Genomic DNA, 20,719 nt, shown 5'->3' with positions numbered 1-20,719 from the left:
ATCTTATTCAACTTAATCTAAAGATACATTCTCATGATTTACTTCTTTTAATCAGTTCACAGGTCCTTTACTATTGAGTGGCTAGGGCATATGCGTAGCTTTGGAATTATACATGTAGCACAAACTGCTTAAAACCCTGGATCTTTTTATGATATTACAATAAACACAGCAACTTTAAAGTAAAAGACAGATCAAGAATTTAACATAGCGAGAAACGCAAACCATGTGGCTGGTATTTGTGAGTAACTGAGGTCTATATAAAAGAAAACAGGAAGGGGCAGAAGGAAACCTGCTACTGTAGTGATGGGTATAAAAACTCTGTCTACCACTTTCTTTTATCAACTCTGAAGATCATTAGTATGGGTATTACCATCCATCTTTCCTTAGAAATTGTTACTCATTAATGATGAAGCTGATGATGCGCATAACGATGACTAACATTTACTGAGTACTTATACGCCAAGTACTTTGTGAGCAGGTTCTTTTTTAATCTTCACAATAATTTATATGAAACTATAAAACTTCCATTTCTATCTATGCTCTGAAGTCAGATAATCCTTGCTGAAACCGCAGTTTGAACTCAGACATTCTGACCACAGAGTTCACATTGTAAATCACTAGGTCCTGTTATATCCCTTATTGAAAATTGAATCCAATAGTTCTGCTCTCACTCTGTTTCCCTGTCTATTCTCCATGTACTATGTCTTCTTAGCCATAGTCATTCATAGTCATACAGTCTTACGGATGGGAATTCCATCTCTTTTTTGACAATCCTAAGATCATTTTTTTTTCAGCCTGGATCCCGCCCCTTGAGCTCCAGACTTCTGTATTGACAATTCCAGTTGGATTTCTAATAGATATCTTGACTTGATCATATATAAAACCAAATTCCTGGTTTCTTCCTTTAAACTGTCTTCATCAGTATCTGATAAAATGGCAACTCCACTCATCTAGTTAACTAAAAATGTTAGAATCTTCCTTGGCCAAGCCTTTCTTGTACACCCCAAAATTATACTTCTGAATGCATCTAGATATTTGACCACATCCTCACCTCCACTGCTACTCGTGGGGACTAGTCCCAGCCACCATTGTCTCTTGCCTGATTAACTGTAATGGCTTCCTAGTACATCTCTCTTCTATCAATTTTGCCCCAAAATGGCATAGAGAAGTCAGAAGTCTTTTAAAACAAGTCATATCATTCTTACTTAAAAACCCCTTTAAAACAGAAAGCATGGACTTCTCATCTCACTCAGACCTAGACCCTGACATCAACTCCGATCTCTTTCTCTCCTTCACTCACTCTATTTAGCTATAGCATCCTCTGTGTACTCCAGGCCTACTCGTTCTATCTTGAGTGATCCTTCTACAGATATCGGCATGGTTAGTTCCTCTGATTTCTTCACACCTCTGCTCAAATGCCAAGTTTTCCCTAACACACTAAAATAAGAAAATTTGTTCCCCAAACTCCCCTTCTCCGTTAACCTGCTTCATTTTTCTCCATAGTATAAAATACCATCTAATTTACACTTGCATCTCCCAGTTAAAGTGTAGGCTCCATGACTGCAGAGATTTTGTTTGGCTTACCTCCATATCCCCAGTGCCCAGAACTATGCCTAGCACATAATGTTTGTTGAATAAATTAATAAATTTACACTTCCACTAGTGGTGTATGTGAGGGCCTATGTCATCAACTCATCCCCAAGAGCAAGAATTTTTATGTTACTTTTTCTTAACATGAAAAGTAATTCACTGTGGAAAGCAATTCTCTATAGGAAAGCAGTAAAGTCAGATATATATTTGAAATGACTTTTGTTTTTATTTGTGACCAAACAATTAATAACAGCACTCTCATAATTAGTATAATTACTTAAAATGTGGAGAAATTAAAGCATGCAAAAGTTTTTCAAAATTCAACAGTGTTCTTATTAGTAACTGCTGTCATTTACACTTCTCTCTGGGTTGCCCAGGCCTCTCATTATGTTATTCCAATGGTAGGGCAGATGTTACAAGTGACTGGGATCTATTTGATACCGGTTTGCAAAGGAGCCTCTCTCTATTTCAGTTCCTCCTTGAATCTTCTTTCCTGTTTAACGAAAGAGGGACTTTCAATAGAATATTAAAGGGAGCAGAGAAAGCCAAGCACAGATGATGCATACTCAGTCCTCAGAAATAGCTTTTCTTCATCACCAACTCTTTGGCATGGGAAAGATCAGAGAAATTTTTCTTGTTGCTGATTTTTTCCCTAAAGTTCCCAGCCTTCACATTTAGAAAGAGGGAGTTAAGATTGTAAGTCAAGAGTAGAAAGAATTTAACATCTGCAAAGTCAGGCCCTATCTGGAAAAAAAAATAAGTGTAATAATGATTAGATCATTCTGTTAATATTCATCATAGAAATTTCTTTCAGGCAATTCCTTCAAAAAATATTTAACTCCTTTTTATGTGTAAACCCCTATTCTGGACACTGGAGCTAGATATGTTTCCTGCCTCATAGAGCCAACAATCTAGCAGGGGAAACAAAGCAAATCAGAAATATATGCCAATAATTGATACAAATTAAAATTAATCACATTAAGACATACAGAGTAAACATTGGCTTCACCAATAAATTAAGTTGTAAAAGTTCTATAACATGAATGTCTGAACTAAAAGGGCTTGGATTATGAAATATATTTGTGACTTAAAGTTAAGAAATTGAGAAGCGTATATTGAAATAGAATCCATATGAAAAGTATTATTAAATCACTCTCTAAACCATCCGTAACCCAAACCTTAGCATCACACAGTATACCCATATAACAACCCTGCATCTGTCCCCCTGAATCCAAACAAAAAATCCTTGGCATATTAAAATAAATCATTCTCCAGATCAGTAATATCAATGGGAGGAAAAAGATGAAAACTAAAGACATTGTGCTATTAGAAAAGATCATCATGATTATAAATGTTGCTTCCTCAGATAGGCCCTTTCTAGTTATGTTTCTTCCATTATTCTCTATCACAGCAGCACCCTACTTGTTTCACTGTGGACACTAATCATAATCATTTGAGAGATATATATATAATTTATATATCATATACTAATTTGTTTGCATTGCTTATTTGTTGATTATCTGTCCCTGTAGTAGAATACCCACTTATAGAAGTCAGGAACATTGTCTGTGTTGTTCTTTTTTCTATCTCCAGCATAAAGAACAGAGCTGGCACGTAGTTGATGTTCAATAAATATTTATTCAATAAATAAATTCTGATAAAAACATAAAGTGAGCCCATTATATCAGATTCTTACTCTGCATAGATTTTATTGAATGTGTGTCAAATACGACATCCTCAGTGCCTTCAAGATACCTTTTCTTATAAAACATACTATACAAAAAGAATTCATAAGCATCTACCCAAGAAAATGCCTCTCTCCTGCACTTAACCAGTCCTACAAATCAATTAGTACCTTTGTAGGCTCTGTTGGTGAAAGTAATTCCTTGCATTTTAAGTAGTACATAAGAAAAATGAAATCTACCTTTTTTAAATGATCAATTTTTAAAAACAGATTGTATGTTTATCAAATTGTTATGTTTTCACTGTAAATCAACTTGAAGCAGTAGTATTGATCAGCATACCACATATAAATGAGAACACAAAAATAAGAGAGGGGAAATGAATTATAATTCTATTTTGCTTCTTCTTATAGAGTATGTACATATTAGATATTAAATATATAGATATAGATCACACATATATCTTTATTTTATACATGTAAAAATACTTATTATAAGAAAGTGGTGGCTGGGTGCGATGGCTCATGCCTGTAATCTCAGCATTTTGGGAGGCCAAAGGCAGTGGATCACCTGAGGTCAGGAGTTCCAGACCAGCCTGGCCAACATGGTGAAACCCCATCTCTACTAAAAATACAAAATTTAGCCAGGGCATGGTGGTGGGCACCTGTAGTCCCAGCTACTCGGGACACTGAGGCAGGAGAATTGCTTGAACCCAGGAGGTGGAGGTTTCAGTGAGCTGAGATCACGCCACTACACTCCAGCCTGGGCGACAGAGCGAGACTCCATCTTTAAAAAAAAAAAAAAAGGCTCATGTGATTTAGGAAGCTAGAAAGTTAGAAGATCTGCAGTAGGCAAACTGGAGGCCAAGGAGAGCCAAATGGTATGAGTTCTAGGTTGAGTCTAAAGGTATGAAAACTAGGAGAGCCAACAGTACTAGTTCCAATCTAAGAAGTGGTAGGCTTGAGACCCAAGAAGAGGCAGTTATTCAGTCAATGAGTTTAAAGATAGGAGAAGACTGATGTTTCAGTTCACCCAGTCAGGCAAGAGAAGTTCTCTTGTACTTAGCCTTTTTGTTCTATTCACTTCTTCAGTTGATCGGATGAGACACGTTCACATTAAGGAGGGCAATCTTCTATACTCAGTCTACCAATTCAAATGTTAATCTCATCCAGGATAACCTTCACAGACTCTCCAAGAATAATGTTTGATCAAATGTCTGGGCATCCCACGGCCCAGTCAAGTTGACACAAAATTGACCGTCGTAGCTTCTCAGTTCAGATACCTCCTTAGTGAAACTTCCCCGTCCCTGTAGTCTAATTTAGTGCACTACCCTCTCTTGAATTGCTTGGGAGCACAATATCCTTTTTTGTATTCTTCAGAACTCTTCTCACTTTCCAAAAGTATTCCATTTTAAAATAGATGTTATTGACAGAGGAAAATGTTAATGACAAAACATTAAGTACGAGAAGCAATTATGTTTCATTTGTGTCTCAAAAAAGGCCTTCTTATATATTTAAGGTGAATTGAGGTGCTGCTCTTGGTGTCTTTGATTTCTTTTCTCTGCCCACCCACCACCCACTCAGCACAGTGGAGGCCAGTCCAGCAGCCACTGCAGCAGCAAGGCTACCTTAGCCTCAAAAGTCAGGGAATAAGGAGCAGGCTTGGAGACTCATACACTGAAACCTGTTGCCTCTCCTGTATTTATTATTATCCAAGAGCCAGAAACCGCATGTCTAGTTTAAATACATACTTATATATATATTCATATAGGACAGTATTTAGCAAGCTCATAATAAGAGGTTATATAGTTGAAAAAAGTGAAAATAGAGGGGAGAAAAAGGCCTTGTTCAGATAACTTTTCTTTTTCAAAATAAGAGGGTTTAAATTCACAATCAGGCCAGGTGCAGTAGCTCACACCTGTAATCCCAGTACTTTGGGAGGCCAAGGTGGGAAGATCACTTGAGGTCAGGAGTTCAAGAGCAGCCTGACCAACATGGTAGAACCCTGTCTCTACTAAAAATATAAAAATTATCCAGGGGTGGTGGCGTTCACCAGTATTCCCCGTTACTCTGGAGGCTGAGGCATGAGAATCACTTGAACCTGGAAGGCGAAGGTTGCAGTGATCTGAGATTGTAACACTGCACTGCAGTCTGAGTGACAGAGCAAGAACCTGTCTCAAAAAAAAAAAAAAAGTCACAATCATAGTACCGTACGTAATGTGCTATAAGCAATTTTGAGTATATTATAGGGAATAGAAATTATTACTATATAACTCATTAAAACATTCAGAAAGATATATCTTATTTAATAGTTCTTTTGCTCTATTTGGTATTAAACATATATCTCACCAAAGCATAGCTGTACAAAATTTTATAAGCAAAGAATTACATTGGCATGTGCAAATACTAATCAGCTGGTATAATAAATATATATATCTATATTTTGAGACAGAGTTTTGCTCTTGTTGCCTAGGCTGGAGTGCAATGGCATGATCTTGGCTCACTGCGACCTCCGCCTCCTGGATTTGAGCAATTCTCCTGCCTCAGCCTCCCAAGCAGCTGGGATTACAGGCACACGCCACCACGCCTGGCTAGGTTTTGTATTTTTAGTAGAGATGGGGTTTTACCATGTTGGCCAGGCTGGTCTCAAACTTCTGACTTCAGGTGATCCACCTGCCTCGGCCTCCCAAACTGCTGGGATTACAGGCATGGGCCACTGCGCCCAGCCCAATCATATTTTACAATAGTTGAGTGAATAAAAATAAATTTAGAAAAATTAATACAAAAACCTACAACTTAAAAAGGAAATAAAAATTTACAAATAGAATTATCAAAATAAGGAAGAGTCCAGTCCCCGCAAATTAGAGATTTTAAAATAATGATTCCTAAATCAGTTGAAAGTTTAAAACATTGCATACCTAAATGACACATGATGTATTTTATGCCGTAAGAATAATTGTTTGATTTGTAAAACAATTATTTATGAATACAAGTAAGTATTTAAAGCAAGATGATTACTTTTAGATATTGTTTCTCAAAATGTCCTATTAGACATTTCTAGTTCAAATTGAAGTTAAACTGATTTCCAGGTGTTTTAGACCTGTGCTTTCTGGCTCTTGGCTAATAGTAAGCGTAGAAGAGGCAACAGGTATTAGTGTATGAGTCTCAAACCCTTCCCCTCATCCCCTGACCTTTGAGGCTTAGGAGACCTTGCTGACATGGTGGCCGCTGGCCTGGCCTCCACTGTGCTGAGTGGGTGATGGGCAAAGAAGAGTAATCTAAGACATCCAAAGCAGCACCTCACTTCATCTTTGAGGAAGCCAAGAGTGTTTCAAGTCAAAATAGGTAGAAGGAGAGACCCCCAACGGACAAGAGGAGAGGAAGAGAGAGAGATGAGTTGATGCTGATTGAACTCAGCGAGAGCTGAGGGGAGAGGGAGGAGGGAGAATGTGGTGTGGCTACTGAGCCACATAAGAATCAGAGGGAAAAGGAGGTGGTGAAAGGGGATGTTAAGATAACTGGTCATGTTACTTTCCAAGAAAACTTTGAATTTCTTGTGGTGCATTTATTAGAATGTTAGATTTCTTTGCATGAGGTACCATGTAGAAGATGGGCCAGGCAGACGGCATTTATATGGGAGGATGAGAGCTATACCCTCTATTAAACAAAAACTCATTTAAGATTTTTATGACTTTAAGTACTAAACTAATCATCTAGTGTCCAAATATCATCATCAAATACCATCATCTCTACTTCTAAACGTAGCTCAAACCTGACCATTTCCCACCCCTTCCTCTTCTAACTGCTGCATAATCTTGACTTGTCTTCCTCTTTGATGTTCCTCTTCATATTGCTACAGAAGCCAAAGCAATTCTTTTTAAGTGTAAATCATATTATCAATCTTCTGACATTATCCCTCCAATGGATTCTCATCAAACGCAGAATAAAATCCTCACCAAGACTTCTAAGGCTCTCCATGAGCTATGTCCTTTTGAACTCTACATTCTTCCCTTTCTTGTTCGCTTTCACACACCAACTCTGTCTAAAACAAGTTCCTGCCCATCATTTTCTCAATTCATACTCTCTATATTTCTTCTTATAACACCCATCAGTACCTAAAATTGTATCTTATATTTCTCTAAATTTTTTCTATATCCCCTTCTATAATATGCACTCCATAAGGACAAGGACTTTGCTCTGTGCACAGCTACTGGTCCACTGCTAAACTAATGACTTTCATTCTAAGGTTGAATTAGAAAAGCCAGAAATTAAATGTTATTAAATAATGAGTTACATGTGTAAGAATAAGGCCAGGCACGGTGGCTCATGCCTGTAATTCCAGCACTTTGGGAGGCCAAGGCAGGTGAATCGCTTGAGGTCAGGATTTCAAGACCAGCCTGACCAACATGGTGAAACATCATCTCTACTAAAATACAGAAATTAGCCAGGCATGGTGCCTGGTGCCTGTAATCCCAGCTACTCAGGAGGCTGAGGCAGGCGAATCACTTGAACCCAGGAGGCAGAGGTTGCAGTGAGCCGAGATTGCGTGACTACACTCCATCCTGGATGACAGAGCCAGACACCATCTAAAAAAAAAAAAAAGAGGTGCTAATAAGAATCCAAGACAAGTAAACAATTTAAATTGAACCTAAATTAAGTTACTTCTTTAAATTTCAATAATACTATTAAACAGAGCATTGATACCATTAAACAAAGAATTGATGATTCTACAACATTTGACTTTTTTTCTCTTTAGTGTACTTTTTTGGAAAGAAAAGCAGTAAATATTAAGTGATGATATCAGGGAGGGAAGGGGTTATAATCATACAGAGTGAAGAGAAAATGGGACAGAAGATGTAAAAACAAGGAGGCAGAGAATGAGGGAAAACAGTATTATTGCATGTAGGTGGTGGTCTTCAATTAATCATTCTCCACATGCTTCATGGAAATACAATTCAAGGACCTTAGTTTATGAAGTCCCCCACTGTTAGCTCCCCAAATGACTGTGGTCTTAAATGTACTAATTACCTCAGAATAGTGACTTAATGTCATATCACATTTGATCATATATAAAATGATGGAAGATTTAACATAATTGTGGTGAAGAAAAATGGTTCTCAAGTAATGTTTAAATGTCAAAAATTTTATATGCAAATATTTAAGTACATTTACGTTCATTGTTTCAATTCTGAACATTCCTCCTTCTCCTCAGCCTTTGTTCTGATTTGTTGGGGAATGAAAAAGATTAACCTCATCAGACATATTTTTCCCTGAGTTTGCCTACAGCTAAACCAGATGGTTTATAAAAATATAATCATTTCTCAGAATTCTTAACTGAAACTTTAATAAGAAAGATAAATGTGTGCTTAAGAATAATCATACAGTATAATTATATAATATGCATTAATGCCTTTTTTAAAAGTACCATATCTATTTTAATTTTGATAACTAATCCTAAGTGGATTTTAACAGCTAGATATTTTCTTGTCAGTGTCTGGGTCTTGCTCTTGATCTGTTTCTGCTTCTATAGAAGGAAGAGCTCAGCTGGAAACCTGTCATTTACTCAGTGTCTTACTGTCTTATTGCTAGAGCTTTGCTGCCCTCCCTACAATATCCTCTAAGTGTACTTTCCCTTTATTCTTTCTCTTTCCCTTGCCTGTGAATCTTCACTTTTTGGAAGTTGCTTCATGTTTTGCACACCTTGGCTGTTCTCTGGCAGGCCAAAAGTCTCCTGCCTGTGTTCACAATCCTCTGCATTCCCCATCCTGTTAGATTCTCGGCACCTGTCCTAACTCTCCTTGTTCTCCCTGAATGAGCTTCCCTTCCCATTAAAGCTATGTGCTCTGCGAACCCTGGCACCTAACCCTCTACAGACATCACAGTCCAGGAGGTCTTACTTTCTGTACAGGATCAGGAACAGTTTTGTCCTTTTTCTGATACAGTTTCCTTCCAGATGGCATCAAGAACATATTTATTATGCATTTATTGAGAATTTATCATGTGCCAGGCTCTGGGTTTCTCAACTAATTCTTACAATAATCCTCTGAAGTAAGTACAATTCTCAGCATTTACAAATTATTTGTTTTTCCATAATCTTTGCTAGAACTGACAGGAATAAAAGTACACCAAATATCTTAGGTAGCTGGTTTCAGAAACCAGCTGAAAGGATCTAGCACTTCTTCTTTTTTTTTTTTTAAATTATACTTTAAGTTCTGGGATACACGTGCAGAACGTGCAGGTTTGTTATATAGGTATACATGTGCCATGGTGATTTGCTGCACCCATCAACCTGTTATCTAGGTTTTAAGCCCCACATGCATTAGGTATTTGTCCCAATACTCTCCCTCCCCTTGCCCCCACCCCCAACTGGCCCCAGTGTGTGATGTTCCCCTCCCTGTGTCCCTCCCAATGAGTGAGAATTCACACTTAGGAGGGAGAACATGTGATGTTCGGTTTTCTGTTCCTGATCTAGCACTTCTTAAACTCTTTTTGCTTAGGGTTTTTTTTTCTATTTCAACTTTTTAATTTCTAGATAAAGTTTTTGAGAATGCTATGACCCATAAATAAAATAAATATTTGTGGCTTCTCCTTATTTGACATTTTATTCTACAGCACAGTGAAATAAATTCTCATTAGTTTAAAATGCACACATTAAAAGAATGACACTGCTAGATTTAACTTGTTAAAGCAAATGAGTAATAAAGTGTAACTTAAATATATGCATAATGTTAGGCGCCTACATAGCCTGGTTCATTCGTTTCCTAATTACAAATGATTTTTACTTACTATGTAAAAAAATACATATATAACATAAACCAATTGAAACACAGATAGGAAGTCTATTCCAGGTACATTGTAATTCTGACATTGGGGTTGTAAAAAGGTTAAATATTTTAAAATTTGTTCTTGTAATTTTTTGCCAATACTAAAAATATTAACTTTAATTAACCATTGAGTTTTTACTATAGCAATGACTAAGATTAAAACTATGATAAAACAACCAAAATAAAATTGCCTGTAGTGCAAAAAACTTCTGATATAGTAACTACTTTTTTTTCCTCTGTATTTTTAACTACATTTCCTCCTTTAAGCAGTAATAAACAGTAAGAATAGTCAGTACTTATTCTCCTCTGGGAAGGGATGACACAACAGAAACAATGGCAGGTAAGGCAAATTCTTGACATTTTTTAAAATTTGTATTTTTAATTGACAAATAATAATTGCACATACTCAAGGAGTTTGTAGTGATGTTTCAATACATAGAATGGACAGTGATGTGATGGTTAATACTGAGTGTCAACTTGATTGGATTGAAGGATGCAAGTATTGTTCCTGGGTGTGTCTGTGAGGATATTGCCAAAGGAGATTAACATTTGAGTCAGTGGGCTGTGGAAGGCAGACCCACCCTTCATCTGGTGGGCACAATCTAATCAGCTGCCACCAAATACAAAGCAGGCAGAAAAACATGAAAATGCAAGACTGGCCTAGCCTCCCAGCCTACATCTTTCTCCCTTGCTGGATGCTTTCTGCCCTCAAACATCAGACTCCGAATTCTTCAATTTTAAGACTCAGACTGGCACTCCTGCTCCTCAAGCTTGCAGACAGCTTATTGTGGGACTTTGTGATCATTTAAGTTCATACTTTATAATAAACTCCTTTATATATCTACTCTATTAGAGATAGGGTACATATTAGAGATAGGGTATATCCTTTATATATCTACCCTATTCTATCCCTCTAGAGAACCCTAATACAATATGATTAGGATAATTAGCATATTCATCACTTCAAGTATTCATTATTTCTTTGGATTAGAATGTTCAATATCTTCCTTATAGATATTGGAAACTATATATTAGTGTTGAATATAGACATCTTACAGTGCTACAGAACAGTAGAATTTATTCCCTTTATCTAGCTATAATTTTCTATCCTTTAACAAATTTCCCCCTATTCTTCCCTTCCTTCTACCCTTCACAGCCTCTGGTACTTTCTGTTCTACTTTTTACTTTTATGAGATCAACTTTTTTTAACTTCCACATACGAACAAGAACATGCAATGTTTAACTTTCTTTTTCTGGCTTATTTCACTTAACATAATGTTCTCCAGCCCATCCATGTTGCCACAAATGACAGATTTTCATTGTGTTTTATGTCTGAATAGTACTTCATCAAATGTGTATGGTATATTTTCTTTATTCATTTATCTGTTGATGGAGACCTAGGTTGATTCCACATCTTGGCTATTGTGAATAGTGCTGCAATAAATGTGGGGGTGCAGATGTCTCTCCAAAACAATGATTTCCTTTTCTCTGGATAGATTCCCCATAGTGGGATTCCTGGGTCATAGGCAGTCCTATTGTAGTTTTTTCAGGAAACTTCAAACTATTCTTCATAGTGGCTGTACTAGTTTGCATTCCCAACAACAGTATGTAAGAGTTCCTTTTTCTCCACATTCTTGTTAGCATTTGTTATTTTTTGTCTTTTTGCTAATAGGCCATCCTAACCGGCATAAGATGATTCCTCATTGGGGTTTTGATTTACATTTCTCTGATGAGCATTGTTTCATATATTTGTTGGCCATTTGTATGTCTTTTGAGAAATGTCTGTTCAAATTATTTACCAATTTTTTAAACTGATTATTGTTTTTGCTGTTGAGATGTTTGAATTCTTTGAATATTCTGGATATCAATACCCCATGAATGAGCAGTTTGCAAATATTTTATCCCATTCTGTAGACTGTCTTTTCACTCTGTTAATTGTTTCCTTTGCTGCTGTGCAGAGGCTTTTTAGCTTCATATAATCTTGTGTGTTTATTTTTGTTGTAGTTACCTGTGGGTTTTTGTTTTTTCTTTTCTTTTTTTTTTTTTTTCCTTTTTTTCTTTTTTTTTTTTTGAGACAGAGTCTCGCTCTGTTGCCCAGGAGTGAAGTGCAGTGGCACAATCTCTGCTCACTGCAAGCTCCACCTCCCAGGTTCAAGTGATTCTCCTGCCTCAGCCTCTTGAGTAGCTGGGACTACAGGCGTGTGCCACCATGCCCAGCTAATTTTTGTGTTTTTAGTAGAGATGGGGTTTCACCATGTGGGCCAAGCTAGTCTCAAACTCCTGACCTCAGGTGATCTACCCTCCTCAGCCTCCCCAAGTGCTGGGATTACAGACATAAGCCACCACGTCCAGCCTAGTTTTTGAGGCCTTATCATCAAATATCTTCCCAGACCAATGTCCTGAAGAAGTTTCTCTGTTTTCTTCAAATAGTTTTATAGCTTCAAGTTTTACACTTGGATCTTTTATCTATTTTGAGTTGATTTTTGTATAGAGTGAGGGGTGGGAGTTTACTTTCATTCTTCGGCACATGAATTTCAATTTTCCCAGCACCATTTATCAAAGAGATTATTCTTTCTCCAATGAGTGTTCTTGCCTTTGTCAAAAATCATTTAGCTATAGATGTGTGAATTAATTTCTGGGTCCTCTATTCTGTTCCATTGGTCTATGTGTCTGTTTTTATGCCGATACTATGCTATTTTGGTTACTACAGCTTTGTAGTATATTCTGAGGTCTGGTAGTGATACTTCCAGCTTTGTTCTTTTTGCTTAGGATTACTTTGGCTAGTCCTGGTCTTTTGCAGCTCCATACAAATTTTAGAAAAAGGCCATTGGTATTTTGACAGGGATTGCATTGAATCCGCAGATTGCTTTGGATGGTATTATCATTTTTACAATATTAATTTGTCTGATCCATCGGCATGGGATGTCTTCCCATTTGTTTGTATCCTCTTCAATTTCTTTAATCAGTGTTTTTCAGTTTTTCTTATAGAAGTCTTTCACATCCTTGATTAAATTTACTCCTAGGTATTTTTGTAGCTATTGTAAATGTGATTGACTTCTTGATTTCTTTTTCAGCTAGTTTGTGGATTATGTATAAAAATGCTACTGATTTTTATATTACTTTTGTATCCTGCAACTTTAGTGAATTTATTAGTTCTAACAGTTTTGGGTGGGGTCTTTAGGTTTTTCTGTATATAAGATAATGTAATCTGCAAACAGAGACAATTTGACTTCCTCCTTTTCAATTTGGATACCTTTTATTTCTTAAATTACTGACTTTTGAAAATAAAAAGCCAAGGACCAGGCATAAGGGAAGATGATCTAGAAGAATATAAGACTAGCTCAAGCCTGTTTTTACTGTCCCTGAGACTAAATAAAGCATGCTAAATAAAGGGTTAAAAGAAAAGAGAGGAAAAACACAAGAGTTAGATGTTGGTCAGATAGGAATCTATTCCTTGTCCCCCATCTAGAGGCAGACTGCAGGACTAGTGATGTAGAGGTGATGGAAGTCTCAGAATAACTTTGTCTCACTTTCGAAGTGCACCCCAGGGTGAGGGCTGGCCTCACAGCATTCCCTTAAGCCCAGGCAAACAGGAGAAATTGCTGTGGAGTGTCTAATCAGACAGCCTGAGATAGTCTCAGAAGTCACTTGCAGCTCAGTGTGGCGGGAAGGGTAGCAAAATGTTTTTTCATGTGGTTATGAGTAACTCAGATATGATACTGGCAGTGAGAAAGGACAAGGAGATGCAAATGGGACCTGAATGAACTCATTCTAAATTATTATAGAGGAAGAAGGGTGATACTTATGTTCTTTGTCTAGTAGAACCAGGCCTACCCATTAGTAAAAGCTCTGGTGCTGTATATTTTCCTGCGACTTTTTAAGAAAGAAGCCAGACCAGTCTCTATTCTGTTTCTTATTAATTGCTGACACATCAATGCCATCCTCCTCCAATGCCACATTACCTCTAATTCTCATGAAATTTAACCAAAAGGATCTAAACATTATAGAACACCCCAAGGACCCCAAGCATAGACAGCTTACTCATCTTAGTTTCAGCTATAAGGAATATTACAAACCAACACACTGAAAAAGTAAAATTACATTTAATTAAAAATTAGGTTTTACATGACAAATCACAACATACTGGCACACTCCAATCAACTAGGTTATTTATCTCTAGTGAGGAGTAAGAGGATAACAAACGCAATTGTGAGTATGTGCATCTGAACACATGAGCAAAATGCTCAATATGCCAGTGACATCTATATGTAGGAAATTGTGAAGAAATTGACTTCACTTTGTTTAATCTGTCCTTTCTGAAGAAACGACAGTCTAACCCCACAAGAACTGGGGTTAATATAAAAATGCTATGCCAATATCCTTAAAAATATCAGTTTATAGTAGAAATAAGAATTAATAAGTCATAGAAGGTTGATCTGCCCAATGGCAAAGTGAAGCCTTATGCCAATTATAAGTCATGTGGCACCATTTCATGCTCTGTAATGTACCTACAAATGACCTGAAATACTTTTAAAGTAGAAAAATACAAAAGCAAATAATTTGAGAAATTGAAATGAACACTTTAATGTAAGTGACAAGCACCTCAATTACATAAGGAAATTGATTATAAATCACAATTTACACACATTTAACATAGCACTATTATACGTATATTAATGTGACTACAAAATGTAATAGGCTAATACTCCCTGCATGGAACTTGAGACTAGTAGGAATGGGAAAAACCAGTGAAGAGTTGCAGAATAATATAAGTTATATACAAATTATCCAGCAGGAAAGAGGGAGTATAACATGATCAGATTTACATGTTCAAAAATTCACGCAGTGATTGATGGATTATTGAACTGAGGCAGACCAATGGTCGACATAGGCAGAAAAATAGAAGCCTATTATAGTTGTGCAGGTGAGAAATTCTGGTTGTAGAGGTGGAGGGAAGAAGGTAGGTATGAAAGAGATAAGGAAATAGATATGACTGAACCTGGTAACTGAATGAACTTGAAATTAAGGAGGAGTCCAAGAAAAACGTAAAATTCTAGCATGGGCTACTGAGCAGTGTGGAGAAAGAGAATAAGTTTCTTTTTGGAGATGTTGAGTGGAAAAAATCTGAAGTACATACGGGTGAAGCTGTCCAAGAGGAAGTCATATACATGGGTCTGGAATTTAGCTTTACCTTTAGGTCAATGGATAGAAATTTGGGGCATTTTGCCATCCAGAACTGGAATATGAATTTGACCTTATTTATATTCTGTGGGCTAAATATATAACCAGTGTAGTGCAGGTAAAGAGCCTGGGCATCAAACACAGAGCACCTGGATCCTAAACCCAGCTCTAAGACTTACTAGCTCTGTGACCTAAGGGAAATTTCTGACCCCTTTGTGGCTCATTTTATCATCTCTCAAATGGGAAGGGTTACTATAATTACTGCCACACTGCATAGCTGTGAGGAATAAGTGATTGAATACATATAAAACCCTTACTGCTTAATAAATATTAGCCATTAATGTTGGGTTGAACAAAATGAAATTGTCATTTTGAAAGTCAGAAACTCAAATATTGAAATTTCATATGATTCAATTTCAGATCCATCAGTGCATAAATATTGTGGCATTTTCCTGTTTCCTAAATTCAGCCTCACCTGTAGTAACTCCATCTGCTCTACCTTGGATGTTATAAACAGGTGCCACAAGACATCTGAGAATATGGATTGACTGAAAATTACTGTATAGTAATTCTTGAAATAAAATTTCAAACTTCTGTTTGACTTTCCTCATAACCTCTGACATCCTTTCAATTGCGGAAGTGGAATGATCTTATTTATTTTCATTGCAAAATGACAAAAATACCCTGGTAATTTTTCCAGAAATATGTGCTTTGTTTAAACAGAGTTGTATAGTGAAGATTATCATTAGTATTAGCAACCTTGGAGAGGATTCATATATACTATCTCTGGGAGAAAAAAAAAAAGCCTACTCTACCAACCAATCTCTGGGACTTAGCTAAATAATTATGGAACTAGAATTCAGGTCTTTATTCACTCACTTACCATCTGCTTCCTTTAGGCTATATTCTAAGTAGTTGAATCAAGAGATGAGAAACATGAACACAACATAAAAGATACAGCTGACTTGAAACAGTATGTATTCCAATATTACTATATTTAAGAGCAAAAATAAACTTGTATACTGGTACTATTTCTATAAACCTGAATATTTTGATGGGGTCATTACTGCAAATCCTTTGTGGTTTGAGGTTCTATTCAGCACAAAGATCATACAATTTTCAAAATCTAAATTGGGTAGCTAATCCAAATCTTGTCTGTGTCTTCAGACACAGCAGCAGTTAGAGTTCCAGCACATATGGCCAACAACTTCAGATGTGTGTTTAAAATATTATAGAAAAGACCTGGGTGGGCAGGCGCTTTGTTGGATTTTAAGAGGAGATTGTGAAGTATTTGCACATGCATTAAAAGTAAATGTTAGAGTATGTATGTAACATTTAACAGGTGTTCGGCTTCTAAAAAGAAATAAAATATAGATGTTACTTTGCAGTATATATAACAAGCAAATATTTTGGAAAGATCAAAATATTAATCTTTCCTATTGATCCATCTTTTGAAGTTTTGATATTCTGATCCTCCTTATTCTTTATTTCTTCTGAAAAGTCTTTAATAAATGTTTCCCTTTCTTTAAAATAAAGGCAGCACCTTCTTTATAGGTACCATGTGATTGGAAATTTTTGTTATTTATTTGTGTTCAGTTATCCAGCCTACTTTTTTAAAAGCCAAGTTCAGAAATCTGTCATTAAAAATTGAATGCCTAACCAAAAAGAATATTTTGTTCATAAGATGAAGTTTGTTTCTTCTGTCTGTAGTAATGCCAGGCAAACAACAAACAAACAAACAAAGTCAATTGCAAAGTAATACTAGGAATTCTCTGACATGGGATTTTTTTTTTTTTTTGAGATGGAGTCTCGCTCTGTCGCCCAGGCTGGAGTGCAGTGGCACGATCTCGGCTTACTGCAAGCTCTGCCTCCCAGGTTCATGCCATTCTTCTGCCTCAGCCTCCTGAGTAGCTGGGACTACAGGGGCCTGCCACCATAATTTCTTTTGTACTTTTAGTAGAGACGGGATTTCACCGTGTTAGCCAGGATAGTCTGGATCTCCTGACCTCATGATCTGCCCGCCTCGGCCTCCCAAAGTGCTGGGATTACAGGCGTGAGCCACCGTGCCCAACCTGACATGGGAATTTTAATTGTGGCTATTTCACTAGTATGCTATATTATTTTGTTATAATCTTATTATTATAAGATTTATTTTGCTACATGTACATATGGACTATATTTGGATTATAAATGTCCCTGTTGTACATTAAACATAAAGAGAAATATTTTAAAAGAACAACAGCCTTTAAAAGCTTATATATGGTTAGATCTAATGTATGCAACTATCTACTAGTAGTTAATGGCTACTTCTCTGATTTTAACTAAGATAAAATATAACGATGACAGACAGATAAGATGTACTTTTTATTTTCTTCTCCCTTAATAATAAAAGATATCTAGAAAAACTCTAATATCAAAAACTCAAATGCCACACTTAATGAAGAAGATTTTGATTCATTTCTATTCTAGGTAAGAATAATAGAAGGAGGGCTGCAATGAACACTATTATTCAGTATTTTCCTGGAGGTCAAAGATAACACAATAGCTCAAGGAAAAGATAAGAGATACAGGAAATGGAAAGTGTATCCATTAGGATTTCAGCTGTATATACAGAAAAATCTTAAATAATAATACCTTAAATAAGATAGAACTTTCTCTCTCACAAAAAAAAGATAGAAAGAGAGAGAGAGAAAGAAAGAAAGAAAAAGAAGAAAGAAAGAAAAGAAAGAGAAAGAGAATGAGAATCCAGAGGCAGGATTGATGTGGCAGCTTCACAGTGTTCAGGGACCCATACTTCTATCTTGTTGCTCTATGAGTTTTGCATATGGCCTTATGTTCAAGGTAAACTCCCAGCCATTGCATTTTCATTCTAGGCAATTTTAGGAAGGAAGTAGTGAGGAAGAAAAGCTCACCTTTTCCCATTTAAGGAGGCTTTCCTAAAGTCCCACAAAACACTTTGCTTAAATCTCACTGACCAGAATGAAGTTACCAGGTTGCAAAATTGCCTGCAAAAATGTAGTCTTTTAGAAGAGTGGCAGGGTGCCCATATGAAATTGGCATTTGGGTTAGGCAACTGGAAGTCTGTCAAAGAAATGAAAAAAAAAAGTCGTTACTTCTAGATATTATGATTGTCCACAGAGAGAAATGCAAAGGCACTCTGATATGTATTTTTAAAACTAAAAAGAATCTTCACCAAGATTTAGATATATATACAGGGAGAAAGAACAAGATAAATATGTGTGAGCACATAAACGTGTGAAATATTTATTGCAGAATTTCTGGTAATACAAAAATGGAAACATTAATGTCTATTATAGGAAGAATGGATAAATAAATGATTGCATATTTATTTCATTTATAAAATCAAATACTTGGCAATAGTTAAAATTAGTGAAATCGATTTACAAGTAATGACGATTAAGTTTCAAAAACATTGTTCACTTGATATATATCATTTATTTATTTAAAAAAAAGTCTGTCATGCCTGTAATCCCAGCACTTTGGGAGGCTGAGGCTGGCAGATCACAAGGTCAGGAGATCCAGACCATCCTGGCTAATGCGGTGAAACCCCGTCTCTACTAAAAATACAAAAAATTAGCAGGGCGTGGTGGCACACACCTGTAGTCCCAGCTTCTCGGGAGGCTGAGGCAGGAGAATGGCGTGAACCCAGGAGGCGGAGCTAGCAGTGAGCCGAGACCATGCCGCCGCACTCCAGCCTGGGTGACAGAGCGAGACTCCGTCTCAAAAAAAAAAAAAAAAAAAAGAAAAAATCTGAAAAACAATTAGTAAAATATTAACACATTAAATCTAGGTGTTGGGTATTCCCAGGACTGTATCTGTTTTTGTACCTTATTATATCTTTGGTATCTTGCATATTATAGCCAAACACCATCTCATGTATTAGACGTATTAGACCCATTTTAAGATTGAGGAGACTTGGACTTGGAGAGATGAATTAATTTGTTCAAGGTCATGTAGTTACTAAGAACTGAGAATCAAATCCATGCCTACCTGATTCTAGAGACTCTAAAATAAGCAACTTCAGGAAGTAGGATTTAGCCCTATTTTCAGCCACAAGTCTTCCATCTATAACAAAGCCACAAACTGAAGCATCAGTTTAAAACTGTCCCTGATACTTGCTAAACTAAATACATCAAAAGGTAGGACTAGTTCAATATAATTTCAAAAGGGTTAAAAACTTTATAAGTCTATAAGAAATAGCAGGTATTTTGAAAACAGTTTGGCTAGAAATGTAAAAAGCCAGAGATTGTTCAGAATAACAGTGTTTAATAGGAAAGTTCTTTTTTTAAAGAGTAGAGTTGAAAGAGACAGGATGAAAGTGTAGATATGAAGTTGCCTGTGGCGCTCAGTAAGCAGAGAATGTCTAGGCTGAAGGCTAAATCAATGTTTTACCTTGTAAAGCAAACACTGATTTCTCTTGGATGAAAGCTCAGGAGTAGGCAGAAGAAGGCAACTGAACATCCATGGAAATGTAATAAACGCAAGTTGGATCCTGACTAGCTTCTGCAGATCACATACATGTACTCCCCAGTAACTTCTCTGCTCCTACCGAGAGGCTCTGAGATGTTCCACAGGCCTTTCTAAACCCGAGGCAAAATCAGACTCACAAGACTGTGAGCCCCTCTGGGGTAGGAACTGCACCATTCATTTTTGTTTCTCTAAATCCTAATTCAGTGCCAGGCTTCTAATAAGTGTTAACAAAGATTGGATAAGTAAATAAATGCAACTCATTATTCCATCCTATATTTGCTGAGTCCTCTGAAGTCTTTCCCCTCCTATTGATTCCCACTAACCATAACTTAATCAGACAATTTTTTCCCAAACTGTAATTGCAATATGATCCTATATGATTTTTTAATGTCTATTCTTATCATACTCATTGATCCCACACACTGATAGGAGGAATTTTGTAGTAAAACTTTCCAATGACATCCAGTGGCTATTGGATAAATTTCTTCTTTCTAGCTTGGTCACACTGCAGGCACATTTGCCTTCCCTTAGCACAACGTACTCTTCCATGAAGCTTTGCATTTGTACACGCTGCTACTGCTGTTCCATCCAGCAAACTCCATCTAGTCTTTAAAACCCAAATGAAGCTCTTCTGTTAAGCTTTCTCCTAATCCTCCAGACACAGCCCTCTCTGTCCCAACTACTTTGTATATACTGCTAACTTACTGGTGATTGCACTGTAAACTGACTAATTTTTAATAGTTAACCACTGTGGGAGAGATGGACAAGGAAAATTAAAGATGATCAAGTGTGGTATGTTTCTCCTTTAATCAAATATGGGCTGAATGTTAATTATGATTTGACCAGTAAGTTATGGCATAAGGGACTCTGTGCCAGTTTGGGCCAACATTTAAGGGAACGGCAACTTCTGCTTTGGCCTCTCAGAATCCTAAACCACCCCCATAAGGCATTT

General features: G+C 36.7%; 1 long non-coding RNA gene across 1 annotated transcript; it reads right to left on the bottom strand.

The window, feature by feature from the left end:
- Nucleotides 1-1,792: 1,792 nt before the first annotated feature.
- Nucleotides 1,793-19,877, bottom strand: LINC02877 (long intergenic non-protein coding RNA 2877). Its single transcript, XR_008523459.1, has 3 exons — nucleotides 19,690-19,877; nucleotides 18,266-18,357; nucleotides 1,793-2,083 (listed from the first exon to the last, which is right to left on the bottom strand). It is a non-coding gene; the product is annotated as a long intergenic non-protein coding RNA 2877 (long non-coding RNA).
- Nucleotides 19,878-20,719: the final 842 nt, after the last annotated feature.

The sequence above is a fragment of the Pongo abelii genome, chromosome 2 (genome assembly GCF_028885655.2).
Source record: "Pongo abelii isolate AG06213 chromosome 2, NHGRI_mPonAbe1-v2.0_pri, whole genome shotgun sequence".
NCBI lineage: Eukaryota > Metazoa > Chordata > Mammalia > Primates > Hominidae > Pongo > Pongo abelii.
This window is presented reverse-complemented; position numbering and strand designations above follow the sequence as displayed.